The following is a 15,343-nucleotide window of genomic DNA, read 5'->3' as shown; positions in this document are numbered from 1 at the left end:
GCCGCACAGAATTACTTACGTAATGCTTGTGTCTCAGATCGCTTATATTCATATAAATACTAGATACAGAATCGATTTATTCTTTGCGCAGTTCAATTTTACTTACCTAAGAATCATCTGTAAATAAGTCCATATTAAAAATTAAAAAAAAACCGATTGGAAATGTTGAGGGCTCGGGTTCTTTTCTCAATTTAGTTATTAGCTTACAAATCTACAGGTTAACCAGATTAAAAAAATTGAACGTTCTGGATTCCCCTCTTTTAATTAGCGGATTTTTTTAATATTTCATTCTTAATTTGCACTCATTCATCCTCTGAAGTAATATCTTATGGAGGTTCAGGAGGCTAAACAGAAAAAGAAAAATCTGAGAAAATATATTAAAATATCTTAAGAAAAAAAACGTTTGCCTGTAATTTAGATATATTTCATAACATTACTCACGTTTTCAAATATTATCGGTAAATAAAAGTATACTGTTACAAATTGTTGGGTATTATCCAAGATTGTGTTTTTTGTCGATTGGTTTTTTTTATTCCTATTTTCTTTAACGGTTATATAGTTCTGGCATAGAGTGAGATTGTAGATTTACAAATAATAGAACAAAATAATCTTAGAAAGATTATTTGTAAATAATAATCTAAACAAAATAACTTTGTTAAATGTATTTTAAATAAAATCAAAAGGTGATGAACGGTTGACTCAGATGCAGAAAATTTGTTGAATGTAGGCTTACAAGCCTCATTTATAATTAAACTTTTATTTAAATTTTAAATCAATAAATAAAGTTACAGACATTATGAATCCCGTAGGGGAAGATACCCGCCTTGTGACGACCCCGGTCGTTACACCACTTCCTCCTTTAGTAGCTCTGACAGGCCATACTAAAGTCCTACACGTCGTCTTTTAGACCCTCTATACTTCATAACAAGACACAGTCATCGGTTTAGCCTCCGTCAGGATGCCACCGATGTAAACGCTTCGACAGGCATTTCCATTAGTGTATTTACAAAAATAATAAAGAATATTATTTATTTAATTGAACCGGTAAAACAAAAGATTTAGAATACTCAAACCTAACCAAAGTAGTTCACCAAAGCGGCAGTTATTCATCATTTTTGGTCTTCTGGCCTCTTCCAACCACGACCGCCTACCGTAACTTACAACCTTCAACTAAAGAATTAACCGATTCGCGGAAGCGTGTGATCTCCGCACCTTTCTCTAACACCGAAGATTTCACACAACCACTTACAGCTAACTTAAAAATTTCAGATTTTCTAGCTAATATATTACGGAACTCTCATGGTGTTCTACTATCTCCATCGGTTGCAGTATGTATAAAAAATTATATTCATTTTTGAGGGATTTTGACGTTATTAAATACGAAATATATGAGAATATTATTATCGGATGGATGTCACTACGACCTACTTTTATTGATATGTATGAAAGACTTAAACAATATTTTTTGTCCTAAGGTGAATGACCTCTTATTTTGTGCAAGTTTTCCATTAAGAGAAAACAATTTGTCTTTATACCACTTATAAGAGCAGTTAACGATTCCGCTCCGATTTATTATCGTTAGAAATTTAATTTATTGTCAGTAATAGTATTTTCGTCGTGAGGAAGTAGTCCTCTGCCGATTACGGATAGGACATACGAGGATCACACACGAGTACCTAATGTCAGGAGGACACGCACCTCTATGCACGCACACGATGCAACTGCCGCATGACTGTGCACCACATTCTCATAGACTGCATATGTTATGCGGCGTTGCGTTGTAAATTTAATCTACCCAGAAACATCCGTGGTATCTTGTACAATAATAACGAAATTTTGAACCGGATGTTTCTGTTTTTGCGTAGTACCAGGTTACTGCAAAAAATTTAATATTGTCATATATATTTTTATGCTAGAAGAGTTTTTATTAATTTTTTTCCCTTACTTTCAATTTTGATTTTTTTTAGTTCTATGTCTTTAATTTTATTGTCCGAGAAGGGAGCCTATTGCACAACCCATCGGAATTAGGTAAGTTTTATATAGTTTCTTTATTCTATTATTTTAACTTTTATATTTTAAAGGCTCCGTCTGCGATGTTAGTTTTGAGTTTTATTTCACCTTTTTGACTTTTGTTTTAATTAATTTTTATTATATGATTAATATTAATTTTAAACCTTATTTGTTTTATTATTTTAGAGTTATTTTACCTTTTTATTAAAGAAAACTCCGGGCGATGATAACGCACAGGCGGTTTTCGCCCCCCCCCCCCGCCAAAAGAAAGTAATAGTATTTTATTTGTAAGTGAACGCATAAATTTTAAATTATTGTAAAATTAATATAAAAAAGTTGACAACACAGTTGTAGGACTTTCCCGTCACGAGGATTTTTCTGATGTGCTGGTTACACAACAATTTAAAATATCTATCATTTTATTTTAATACAATATTTTTTGTTTATTTAATTCAATGATTCTAAATAAAGCATGCGCATATCGCATTTAATTCGGCGGGTGTACATTGAGAAAGAAACATACATTGCAAATTCAGTACTCACCCTCCTGAAATTCAAATTGACCTGAGTACCCACTGAGTTGGTCTAGTGGTGAACTCGCATTGCAAATCAGCTGATTTCAAAGTCAAGAGTTCGAAGGGTCAAATTCAAATCCTAGCAAAGGCAGCTGAATATTAGATCGTGGATACCGGTGTTCTTTGGTGGTTGGGTTTCAATTAACCACACATCTCAGGAATGGTCGAACTGAGACTGTACAACCTCATTTACGCTCATACATATCATCCTCAATCATCCTCTTAAGTATTACCTGAAAGGTAATTACCGGAGGCTAAACAGGAAAAAGATAGAAAGTAACTTTTATACAGATTTGAATACTAGATCGTGGATACTGGTGGTGTTCTTTGTTGGTTTGATTCAATCAATCACAAGTCTCAAGAACAGTCGACCTGTACAGGAGTACACTTCATTTACATTCATACATTTCATCCTGTGAAATAATACCTTACAGTTGTTCCGGAGGCTAATAAGAAGAAAGACATTACATAAACTGTGAGGGCACTTGCACGAAAAAAGATTTTTTCTTTTTTAAATTCTCCCGCTTTTTCTGCTTAATTTGATGCATAATACATGGTCTGCTGAAAAAATATTTTTACATTATATTTGCTTTGATTTAGTCATTTGTGTCAGTGAATTTTTTTTTGTATTTGTGTCACTGAATTTTTTTTTGTTTTTATTTTTTTGTCTCTGGATTTAACATGTGCAGTACTTTTGAGTTGTACAGGTTGTGTTATGTATTTCGAATTAGTTTGTGAAAGTTTGTTAGTTTTGTGGTAATTAATAAAGTTATACTGTAGTTTTAGTGCGATACTGTGAGTTATTTTGACTTTATTGTACCGTATCATTTCTGTTAACGTAATGTATTGGTAAACATGCCTACAATTTAGAAATTTCACAACCGTAAAAAACGTTGGAAAGAAAGCCAAGGAAAATTCTCTCTGTAGAATGACTGGTTCCAAAAGATAAAACTAAGGAAAACTTAGAAGTTAGTCTTAGAAGTGGTGGTAGTTTTCCTAAAAGCAGAGCATCTAACGTTAAGCTAGGCAAGTATTCTTGTAATTGTAATAACCTATTAAATTCTCAATGTATGTTTCAAACATAACCTACGCACGCTAACCTCGTCGGATTAACATTAAAAATACAAATTATTTACAGTTAGTGTTTTTGTGTCGAGTTGCGTACAAAAGTTATGCATTAATATTATCTTAAACTTCCAAATTCATATCATAAATTAAAAGGTAAATGGTGCAAATTTACTACAACAATTAAAACGCAAACAATTTGATTTCAGTAGGGGTCCCGTATAACCGATATGTACCAAAATTAAATAAAAAATTCCTATGCAGTTGCCCTTTGCGGCTTCTGTAAAAGTGTTTCAAAACACAGACAAAATTAATATTGTATATGAAGGACTGTCAAGTGCTCTTAATGTTTTTTGGAGATGGGATTATGCTAAAATATTACAACATAATCATTTCCTTTTTTATCAGCTCCTCTTTAATTTGGGTCCTTGCTTTAAAATACTTAATAAGCCTAATAAGTAAAAATGACTTCCAAAGTTTGATATAAAAAAATAACAAATTTTCTTTTTTTATTGGAGTTTGTTGTCAATGAAGGGGTGAAATATCAAGTTATTATTATTATTATTATTATTATTATGCAGAGTAACATAAGCTACCATACTCATTATAGCTTGAGTAAGAGTATAAGCTTTTCCTCCTTTTTTCATTATTTTTTGAAAATTTAATCTTTGAACTTTTAAAAGTTCAAAAGTCTTGATGATATCTCTGGTGGGGCTTGGGATAAAAATGTAATTTTCCCACATAATACATCTATATAAGAGCAAAGTATGAATTTTCCAAATATGCACAAATCATGTGCATCTATGCCATTATTAACCACTCTGAAATGTATATTTTACTTAAATAATAGAATACTTTGTTCTTGAATGTGATATTTTGTTTTTAGTATCTAGTAAGGCTTAGAATTTGTCTGCTACATATCTAATCTAACTAATAAAAATGAAAAGTTAATTTTAATATTAAAATGTAATTTAAAAGTTAATTACCCAAATAAAAAGTAAAGTTTGAAAAAATTTAACTATGTTTAAAAGTTTTAAAGGAAGTAAGAATTAGTGTAGCAGCTAAAGGATTATGTCTTTGCAAGTACTTACAGGTTTGTACAGAAACAGTAGGTGACTGATCGGGGCTAAGGGTCACAGAAATAGATCAAGTCAATGCTGTAGTCTCATACATGGATGTTTTACATTTTCCAGTGACTTATAATCTTCCGATCTGATTAATTTATATATATAATTACAGAATACCTTTTTGGGGCTGCCCGTTGTATGTGGAAATAAAATTAAAAACATAAATGATGAAGCAAACAAAAATATTTTGGTTGGATCACTTCATATATAGTGACACAGTTACGAATAATGTAATAATATATTAGTTATAAAAACATTTTGAACTATACTTACATTGATTACACTTTAAGAAAAAGAATATTAAAAGAAAAAGAATATTAAAAGTCGTGTGAGTATTGAATAATATTTATCCTGCAGAATATTGAATACTATTTATCATGCAGAGTATTGAAGGCCATTACTCCCCGGCCTGCTTGGTCAGTCTGCTAGATGTTATGTTGATTGCTGTGTTCAGTCAGTACCAATTGATTTTATAACAGTGTTGTAGTATTTGTACCAGTCATGAGGGCTTATAAATTTGAATGACATTCTGCATCAAATGTCCTGTAAGTATTGAAATTGACTACCAACTCTTAAAAAGCTTTTTCAGATTTTTAAAAAGTATTATTTGGTTGAGTGAAGTATTTTGAGTGGCATTATTGTTTAGAAATTGGTAGATTATCAGTTAAAGATATGAAAACTCAGGAAGTGAACTACCAGTAAAATACTGTAAAATGTGTACAGGAGTTTGGAATTCAGCCGTGAATTTTATTAATTTTGCAATTTGGTTTTGGTTTACTGAGAAAAAATCTTGACAAAAACTTGAACAGGCATCATTCACATGATTGTGAAGTTAGTCTCTCAGATACTTAGACCCGAAAGCAGCAGTGTGTTGCTATACCTATGTGTGATATGCCTGTTCATGAGAAAATTTTCCTGTTTGTTTAGTATCATTTATCCTTCTTTAGGCCATTTTCTTCCATTGTTGGACATCTTTTTTTAGGATGTATTGATGAAGAATTAGTCAGTTTTTTTTTTGTCAAACTAAAGTTAAAAGTGTTACTAAAACCTAAATTAGATTGGAAATCATTAAAATAGAATAATGTAATTAAAATCTAGCATTTTGTTATTTTTAGTTACTTCATTTTAGTGTTACTGGTTATTTGGTGCTATGAATTACCAGTTGACTGAAGTGTTTGTGAATACAAAGCTGTTTATAAACACCCAGTTTATGAACTGCTGAGCATATTACATTTAGTTAGACTTTAAAACACATGTGAAGTATTATTTGATTTTAAAGCCTTTCCAAGCTATTGCACAGTAATTATAATTGCACATGTTTATTATAAATTTTGGTCACTGTAAATTTAAATGAAGCTAGGTCAAATTATTATTGCATATCTCTTTATATCATTTTGAGGGACTTGAGGGACATTTTTAGGAGCAAGAAGTTTTAACCTAACACTTAAGGAAATTTTGAAATGGTATTAGAACAAATGTATAAACACATCAAAATTGAGTGTTTTGTTCTTTGAAAATCTTAAAATATTCTTCTAATACAAGTATTTTAAAGTATTGTGATTAAAAATATATTTTTTAATATGACCACATTTATCATTATTGTCAGTAAAAGAGTGATTGTTTGGTTCACAAACTATAATAAATTTAAATAATGTTTTAACACTTATAATTCATGGCCTACATGATTTTGGTATATGAAAACTTTCAGTGCCCATAATGAGAATGTCTTTATCATCTGGTACTATGTCTAACATCGATCTCTCCATATGCTCGCCGAATTTACTCCCTCATTTTGATTGGTCTGTTTGTGATGATTTTCACGGCAGTGATCACAGACCAGTTATTATTGGTTTCGGTGTAGACCGCAAGGTTAAAAGAAGGCCACGGAGGTGGATTGTTGAAAAGGCGGATGGAATGGATACCATAAAGCCTTCCAATCACAGTATGACGATGGTGTGAACATCCTTGACCAATGTTCCTCTTTTACGTCCATGATACTTGAGAATGCCAACAGATATATTCCACAAACATCGGGGAATCCTAGACGTTCCTCCGTTCCATGGTGGAATGATGATTGTAAATGTGCTATTAGGAATCGACAGCAGGCACTACGCAAATTTAATTGTAGGCCTACAACTGAACATCTAAATTTATATTGCAGGACTAGAGCGGCATGCCGTCGAGTATTCTTGAACGCTAAGAGGAGTTCATGGACGAATACGTGAGCACTATCTCTCGCACTACTCCCTGTGCTCCCTATTTTACCTGTGATATTAGTTTTAAGTTTTACTATTTATCTATTAGTTTTAATTACTTTTATTTCTTTTTTTCATAAAAAAAAAATCTGGGGGTTTTTCACCCTCAAAAATATTCAGTACTAAGCAGTGTCAGGGATAAAATAATGAATTATTTCTTCAGAGTGTCAGAGTCTACTTTTTAATTTATCTGAACATAACTGACAACAGCACCATCAGAGGAAGTTCTTTAAAATAGAATTTAGGCTACAACAAATATAACAATTATTGTAGTAACAAACTCATTTTCCCATAAGGTTGCATCACTTTTTGAAAATAACATTCAGGTATTAAAACCTATCATATATTTTACCCAGCTTTAATGAGAATAATGATCTCATTAGTATAATGAGATAAATGAGATCTCATTAATTTAAGAGATTAAATGAGATAACAATAAAAAATTTTTTATGCCTTTTTCAACATTTATTCATTGTCTATTCTTTTTATCCTCATAAAATTTCAAATTGTTTCAGTGATTATTTTTGTGATAATGGCATTATAAAAAACAGAAAGTAATAACTGTCTCTATTTGTTGTCAAAAACTTCTCTTTTTTCTTTTTTTAAATTTTACTTTTCTTGGAATATACAATTTCTGAGTTGTGTAACTTCCAGTAAACTATTCTTCAAAATATATAATTAATGAAGATTAAAATCTGAAATCCTACTTGTTTATATCTTAATAACATATTTCAGGAAATTTGCATTCTGTGATTGAGAAACTGAACTTTCTGCAGCATATTAAGTAGTTATTTTAGTAGTATTAACAAAAGTTAAATTTACTAATGACAATGTAGTTTAAATCATGGCTTAAATTGTTGTTGATGTTAGAATTCTCTTGAGTCTTCCAAAATAACAAATATTTCATGTTTTTACATTTAGTTAATATTTTTATTGTGGTTTATTAAAATGTATTATTTTTTCAAAAAATAAAAATTTTGTATACAGCCAAAATTATTGGATTAAAAGTATTTTATGTCTTGCTTTGAACCAAATTTATGTGAAACAATAAATATTTTTGTATATAGTGATTAAATTTTCATTTAATTTCTACTGAATATTAAATTCCCATAATGAGATTTTGCAAACCATCTTTTTAGATGTAGTCAGATAAATACTCCAGATAAGGAATTATTTTAAATGAATCCACAAAAGTTGATGTTACCTTATATTTTGGTATTATGCCAGTTTGAGGGTTGTGACTTAGTGAAAAAATGGTTTAGTAGATGTGTAGGTAACATGTGTTTAATCTTTCTTTTTTTTAGCAGCCAATAGGAAGTTTTCAAGTAGTCCTTGTACATAGATTGTGCTTTAAGAATCTGATCATTCAAACCTAGTGGAAGATGCAAAATCAGAAGGCCAAGAGCTGACATGCAGAACAGGTGTGTTTGAGCACCTTATCCATAGTGCTCTCTTTAATATTTATTTCAAATAGAATTACAATTTGTAAGTTTTTTATGTTCTGGATATTGTTACATTACACAAATTAAATATTTCATTACTAGTTTTTCTACCCTTTAATGACTATCACCGGAAATTCCTTTTACTTTTGGTTCAAACAGAAATAAATGGCTTCACATTTCTTCACAATGGCTAACATTTCTGTCGAGACGTGATGTCGGGTCTTTTCTTATTTTTCTTTTAGTGTCCTAGCATCCCCTGAAGTCCCCAGTGGATCTTTGAAGCTGACAGATAATGATTTTCATAACGTCAGATAAGATTCTCTCTCATGCTTATTTGTATAAATTTTATGAAATTGCAAATATTTTTTCCCGAATTATCAATTAGTTTTTCATTATTCATTTTGAATAAATGTGTTCATATAATACTCCGCAAAATTAAATGGAAGAATATTACACAATTATTAAAAACAATAATTGTTTTAATGATATAACATTTAATAATTATTATTTTTATATCATTAAAACAATCCAAAAAAAATTATACATTTGAAAAAACTAGGTTTTTTAATTATTCTTGTTAAAATTGATTAATACAAGAGTTTAAATAAATAACAAATAATTTAACTTTTATCATTTTTTTATATACAACATGAATTTTACAGCGATTTTCATACCCAAAAAGAGATAATGCTATCATACTAGAAGCAAACATAGACCAATGATAAACCAATCATACTAGAATAATACCAATCTGTTTCTTAATATTACAACACAATAAAAATTTGATTCCACCATCAGATCATGAACTCTATTGACAAACATTGCTTTGATGGGGAGGATTGCTACAACTGTTCTTCTAGGGTAATTACAAGATTAATCATAGTTAACCCTCGAGTGGTCTTATTTGCTAATAAATACAGTATGTATTTTCAGAGTAAGCAGCAGTAGTAGATTACTACAATAAGGCAGAAACCATTTAATAAACTGATAGGAAAAACAAACCACAAAATTCAAAGGAAACCTTTTGCAGTAGAAATATATGAATTTTTTTTCACTGCTTGGATATTTTTAATCATAGTTTTTATTGATATATTAAAAAACTTCAACAATTTATTTTATAGACACTTGAAATAAACTGGAATGTTTTTTCTCACTTTTACCTGTTTTGCCTTCACGAATCCATTCAAGTATTGCTTCAGTCGATGAAAGAGGATGATATGTGAGAGTATAATTGAAGTGTAGTTTTGTACAGCCTTAGTTCGATACTTATATTAAGTGCACTTAATTGAAACCCAACCACCAAAAAACACTTAAATCCACAATCTTGTATTCAAATCTTTAGTTTCTTTTAATACGTTTTAAATAAGATTTGATGTCTTTTGTCATGCTAATTTTTATAAATCTTATGAAATTAGTAATACATTTTCCAAATTTAGGTAATTTGAACATAATTTTTTAAATAACTTTAACTCAATAAAAGATAGGAATTATTACACTTAATAATGGGTTTCAATGATATAACATTTAATAATCAATCTTATATCATTAAAATAATTTTGAAAAATACTTAAATTCAATTATTCTTGATAAATTCTCTAAAATTTGTCGACAGGCTAGATGTTTCTGAAATCTCTTGAAATAAATATTAACTGATTTCCTGACAGTTTAATTATAATAAATTAAACCTCTAATTTTTCAAATAATTAAAATATTATAAAAGATAATTTTTAGACACAATAATTGATTTTAATGATATAACATTAAATTTTAATATTATATCATTAAAATAATCTGAAAAATAATGATATATTTTAACTAATTTTTTTTTTTTTTTAATTATTCTATTTAAAAATGATTAATAGTAATAGTTTAAATAAATATCAGATATGTTAACTTTTATCATGTGTTTTACAGAGATTTTCAGACCTGAAAAATCTGGTATGGTAGCATTATATGCTACCATACCAGAAGTAAAGATTAACAAAGAATAATATCGATCTGAGTATTCTTCTAATCAAAGAATAATACTACAATAATAATAATATTGATCTGTTTCATGATATAAAGACACAATGAAAATTTGATTCCCCCATCAATCATGTACTCTCTTGACAGACATGCTTTGTCAGATAAGATTGCTACAACTGTGCTTCTAGCTTAATCACAAGATTAATCATAGTTAACAATCGAGAGGTCTTATTTTTGAATAAATACGGCTTATATTTTTTGCAGAGCAAAAAGGCAGTAGTAGTATATCATTATGATAAGATAATTTTGATGTCTAAAATAAACTATGATTATGTCAATAAAAACTATGATTTAAAATTTTCAAGCAGTGACAAACAAATTCATATATTTAATATGCACAAGATTTCAATTGAATTTTACTATTCATTTTTCATATTCAGTTTAGTAAAAGATTTCTGACTTATCATAATGATATACTACTGCCTTTTTGCTCTGCAAAATATAAACCGTATTTATTCAAAAATAAGACCTCTCGATTGTTAACTATGATTAATCTTGTGATTAAGCTAGAAGCACAGTTGTAGCAATCTTATCTGACAAAGCATGTCTGTCAAGAGAGTAATATGCTACCATACCAGATTTTTCAGGTCTGAAAATCTCTGTAAATCACATGATAAAAGTTAACATATCTGATATTTATTTAAACTATTACTATTAATCATTTTTAAATAAGAATAATTAAAAAAAAATTGGTTAAAATATATCATTATTTTTTAGATTATTTTAATGATATAATATTAAAATTTAATGTTATATCATTAAAATCAATTATTGTGTCTAAAAATTATCTTTTATAATATTTTAATTATTTGAAAAATTAGAGGTTTAATTTATTATAATTAAACTGTCAGGAAATCAGTTAATATTTATTTCAAGAGATTTCAGAAACATCTAGCCTGTCGACAAATTTTAGAGAATTTATCAAGAATAATTGAATTTTAAGTATTTTTCAAAATTATTTTAATGATATATGATTGATTATTAAATGTTATATCATTGAAACCCATTATTAAGTGTAATAATTCCTATCTTTTATTGAGTTAAAGTTATTTAAAAAATTATGTTCAAATTACCTAAATTTGGAAAATGTATTACTAATTTCATAAGATTTATAAAAATTAGCATGACAAAAGACATCAAATCTTATTTAAAACATATTAAATGAAACTAAAGATTTGAATACAAGATTGTGGATTTAAGTGTTTTTTGGTGGTTGGGTTTCAATTAAGTGCACTTAATATAAGTATCGAACTAAGGCTGTACAAAACTACACTTCAATTATACTCTCACTTATCATACTCTTTCATCGACTGAAGCAATACTTGAATGGATTCGTGAAGGCAAAACAGGTAAAAGTGAGAAAAAACATTCCAGTTTATTTCAAGTGTCTATAAAATAAATTGTTGAAGTTTTTTAATATATCAATAAAAACTATGATTAAAAATTTTCAAGCAGTGAAAAAAAATTCATATATTTCTACTGCAAAAGGTTTCCTTTGAATTTTGTGGTTTGTTTTTCCTATCAATTTATTAAATGGTTTCTGCCTTATTGTAGTAATCTACTACTGCTGCTTACTCTGAAAATACATACTGTATTTATTAGCAAATAAGACCACTCGAGGGTTAACTATGATTAATCTTGTAATTACCCTAGAAGAACAGTTGTAGCAATCCTCCCCATCAAAGCAATGTTTGTCAATAGAGTTCATGATCTGATGGTGGAATCAAATTTTTATTGTGTTGTAATATTAAGAAACAGATTGGTATTGGTCTAGTATGATTGGTTTATCATTGGTCTATGTTTGCTTCTAGTATGATAGCATTATCTCTTTTTGGGTATGAAAATCGCTGTAAAATTCATGTTGTATATAAAAAAATGATAAAAGTTAAATTATTTGTTATTTATTTAAACTCTTGTATTAATCAATTTTAACAAGAATAATTAAAAAACCTAGTTTTTTCAAATGTATAATTTTTTTTGGATTGTTTTAATGATATAAAAATAATAATTATTAAATGTTATATCATTAAAACAATTATTGTTTTTAATAATTGTGTAATATTCTTCCATTTAATTTTGCGGAGTATTATATGAACACATTTATTCAAAATGAATAATGAAAAACTAATTGATAATTCGGGAAAAAATATTTGCAATTTCATAAAATTTATACAAATAAGCATGAGAGAGAATCTTATCTGACGTTATGAAAATCATTTTATTTGTAACTAGTTAAATATAAATATATAGTATCCATGGAAATAAATTTTTAATTTGTATTGTTTAAAATTTTAAATAAATTTTAGCAATCATTCTTTTAACATAATATCCACCAGGTTGTTTTAGTGGTACCAAAATTCTCTGATTTTAAATTCAAGTGTTCCAGCATTCAAGCCGTACTCCTTCTATTAAAATACATACTGAAAATTGCTGTTGGTTTTGTTTTGTTTTGTTAGGAGGACACAGTTAGGATATCCTATAGATATGATTAGATGAACATTATCCATCTAACGTACAAATAACATCACGTGTTTTAGCGTTTTGGGCTATTTATAATTATTTATCTCTTTGTAGAATATCAAGGTTGTCGTTTAGTATTAATACACTTGAAAGTACGGTGACTGATATTGTGTTCATTTTATATTTGTGAGAATGTGCGCACATGTGTTAAAAGTACAAACAGTTATTGAAAGCCCCGTCGGGGAGTCTTATTCTTTAAGACTTTGGGGGTTGGCGTCCCCACGGGCCTAGCCTCCGCAGCTTTTCTTCCATCTATACAATGAGCTGCGGAACACTTTACATTTTACACATATACTACACCAAGAACACTACATAAATTACAACATACACACTTACACAATTACACAACAACATCCTACACTGATATTTCTTACATTAACACTCGGTGGTGTTGCGACATCTTACGAAACGCAACCGTAACCCAAGGTGGGAACAAATCGTGCCGATGGGTGAATGGCTCTACGTAGTGAGTCTTGAACGATGTCCTCTGGGCACCAGGGCGAACCCAGTTGCCGGTACTCGTGGGATCAAAATTTCAGTTCCAACAATAAACACAATGATGGTTGGTGGTCCATCTGAAAAAACCACCAAATTATGTCTTGCGAAGAGACCTCGGTCAGCTTTGTCTGACGAGGATAAAAGTCCTATGGAAGAGAACTACAAATCTTTAGACTTGAACACTAAAAATATTCGATTCATTGTTCTCCGAAATAGTCAGGAAGGTGGCTCCCTCCAAAAGGTTTCACCTTTCCTTATAAATAAAACTCTAACAGGTGCAAGTGGCTCCCCAAAGAACATCAGGAAATTACGCGACGTATCGATTCTGGTTGAAACATTCAACGATGAACAGAGTCGATCTATCTTACGTCTCCGTAATATGGGTGGCATAAATATAAGTGCAGAATGCCACAAAACGCTAAATACGAGCCGGGGTGTAATTTTTTGTAGAGACCTTCTAGATATAGATATCTCTGAAATAGTTGACGAGCTTTGCCACCAAGATGTTGTTGAAGTGAAACGTATAATGAAACGGCAGAACGGAACAGAAGAACCGACACCGTCTCTTATACTAACATTCAATCTCCCTGTTCCACCAGAAAAGATTAAAGTGGGTTACCTCTCGGTTCGGGTACGACCATTCATACCCAACCCACGGCGATGTTTCAGATGCCAAGGTTTTGGTCTTACTACAACATCTTGCACGAAAACTGAGATCTGTGCTCGATGTGGTAAAGAAGGTCACAACGACACTAACTGCGAAGAAAGTGAAAAATGTGCAAACTGCAGTGGTCCACATACAGCCCGCTCCCGAGATTGCCCAACTTTTAAAGAAGAAAAGGCAATTCTCAAAATCTGTACGGAGCAAAAACTATCTTTTCCGGCTGCACGTAGAGAATATAAAAAGATAAACAACTCACGGAACCTGGTTAAACCAGACGTATCTTTTGCCACCGCTACAACTAAACAAATTCCTACAAATGCTAATAATCAGCAGTGCGGATCCTGCAATGAGCTTAAAAAACTTGTTCAGATGCTATCTGATCAAGTAGCTTCACTTACAGCCACTATCTCAGAGCTGACAAAAATGAATAAAAAGTCCTCCGTCGCAGCTAGTGAATCAAACAGTATGATACATACGAAAGTTCCTATTCCCAAAGTCGTACCGCCACGAATAGCGACTATCACAGCTGGCAGTAAGCCACCTAATAAGCTCCCCATAAAGGGAACCCACATAACTATCTCTTCTGGGATGTCAACTACAGCATCCCATTCAAATAAATCTCCTCCACCATCACCTCATATACTGGAGGATATGGTTGAAGAACCACCCGACCCTAGGGCATCGGAGTTCTTTAAAATAAAAAATACAAAAAAGAAAAACCGAATCACGTACAACTAATTTTTATATAGCTTCCGAAATTTTTTTTTTTTATTTGTTTTTTTACACTTATGAACATTATTCAGTGGAATGTTAGAGGTATTCGGTCCCGCATTGAAGATATTAGAGTACTGGCGCACACACATGATCCACTAATCATGTGTTTCCAGGAAACTCACCTTCTACAACATGACCGAATTACACTTAGAGGATACTTCTGCGAGAGATACGACTGCCTAGTAGACAGTAGGGAGAGTGGTGGAGTAGCGATTTTCACGAAGAATGGGCTGTCAGCTACAAGAATTCAACTAACCACTGTCATTCCTGCTGTTGCAGTAAAGGTCACCATTCCCTTCAAATTGCATATCTGCAATCTGTATCTCTCACCGAACACTCAAATCTCAAATACTCCTTACACAAATACCATCTCCATCGTTAATAG

At 30.5% G+C, this 15,343-nt stretch overlaps 1 long non-coding RNA gene across 5 annotated transcripts in view; it reads left to right on the top strand.

Moving 5' to 3' along the window:
• Positions 1–3,307: 3,307 nt before the first annotated feature.
• The window catches only part of LOC142318367 (uncharacterized), a 52,036-nt gene continuing 40,000 nt past the window's right edge, over positions 3,308–15,343 (top strand). For 3 of the 5 annotated variants that reach the window (XR_012754891.1, XR_012754889.1, XR_012754892.1), the window contains exons 1-2: positions 3,308–3,611; positions 8,337–8,453. This is a non-coding gene — a long non-coding RNA (uncharacterized LOC142318367). The remainder of the gene's footprint in view (positions 3,612–8,336; positions 8,454–15,343) is intronic. The other 2 variants (XR_012754890.1, XR_012754893.1) reach the window with 2 other exon arrangements.

The sequence above is a fragment of the Lycorma delicatula genome, chromosome 1 (genome assembly GCF_047948215.1).
Source record: "Lycorma delicatula isolate Av1 chromosome 1, ASM4794821v1, whole genome shotgun sequence".
Taxonomy (NCBI): domain Eukaryota; kingdom Metazoa; phylum Arthropoda; class Insecta; order Hemiptera; family Fulgoridae; genus Lycorma; species Lycorma delicatula.
The sequence above is the reverse complement of the archived record's forward strand: the minus strand, read 5'-3'. Positions and strand labels throughout refer to the sequence as shown.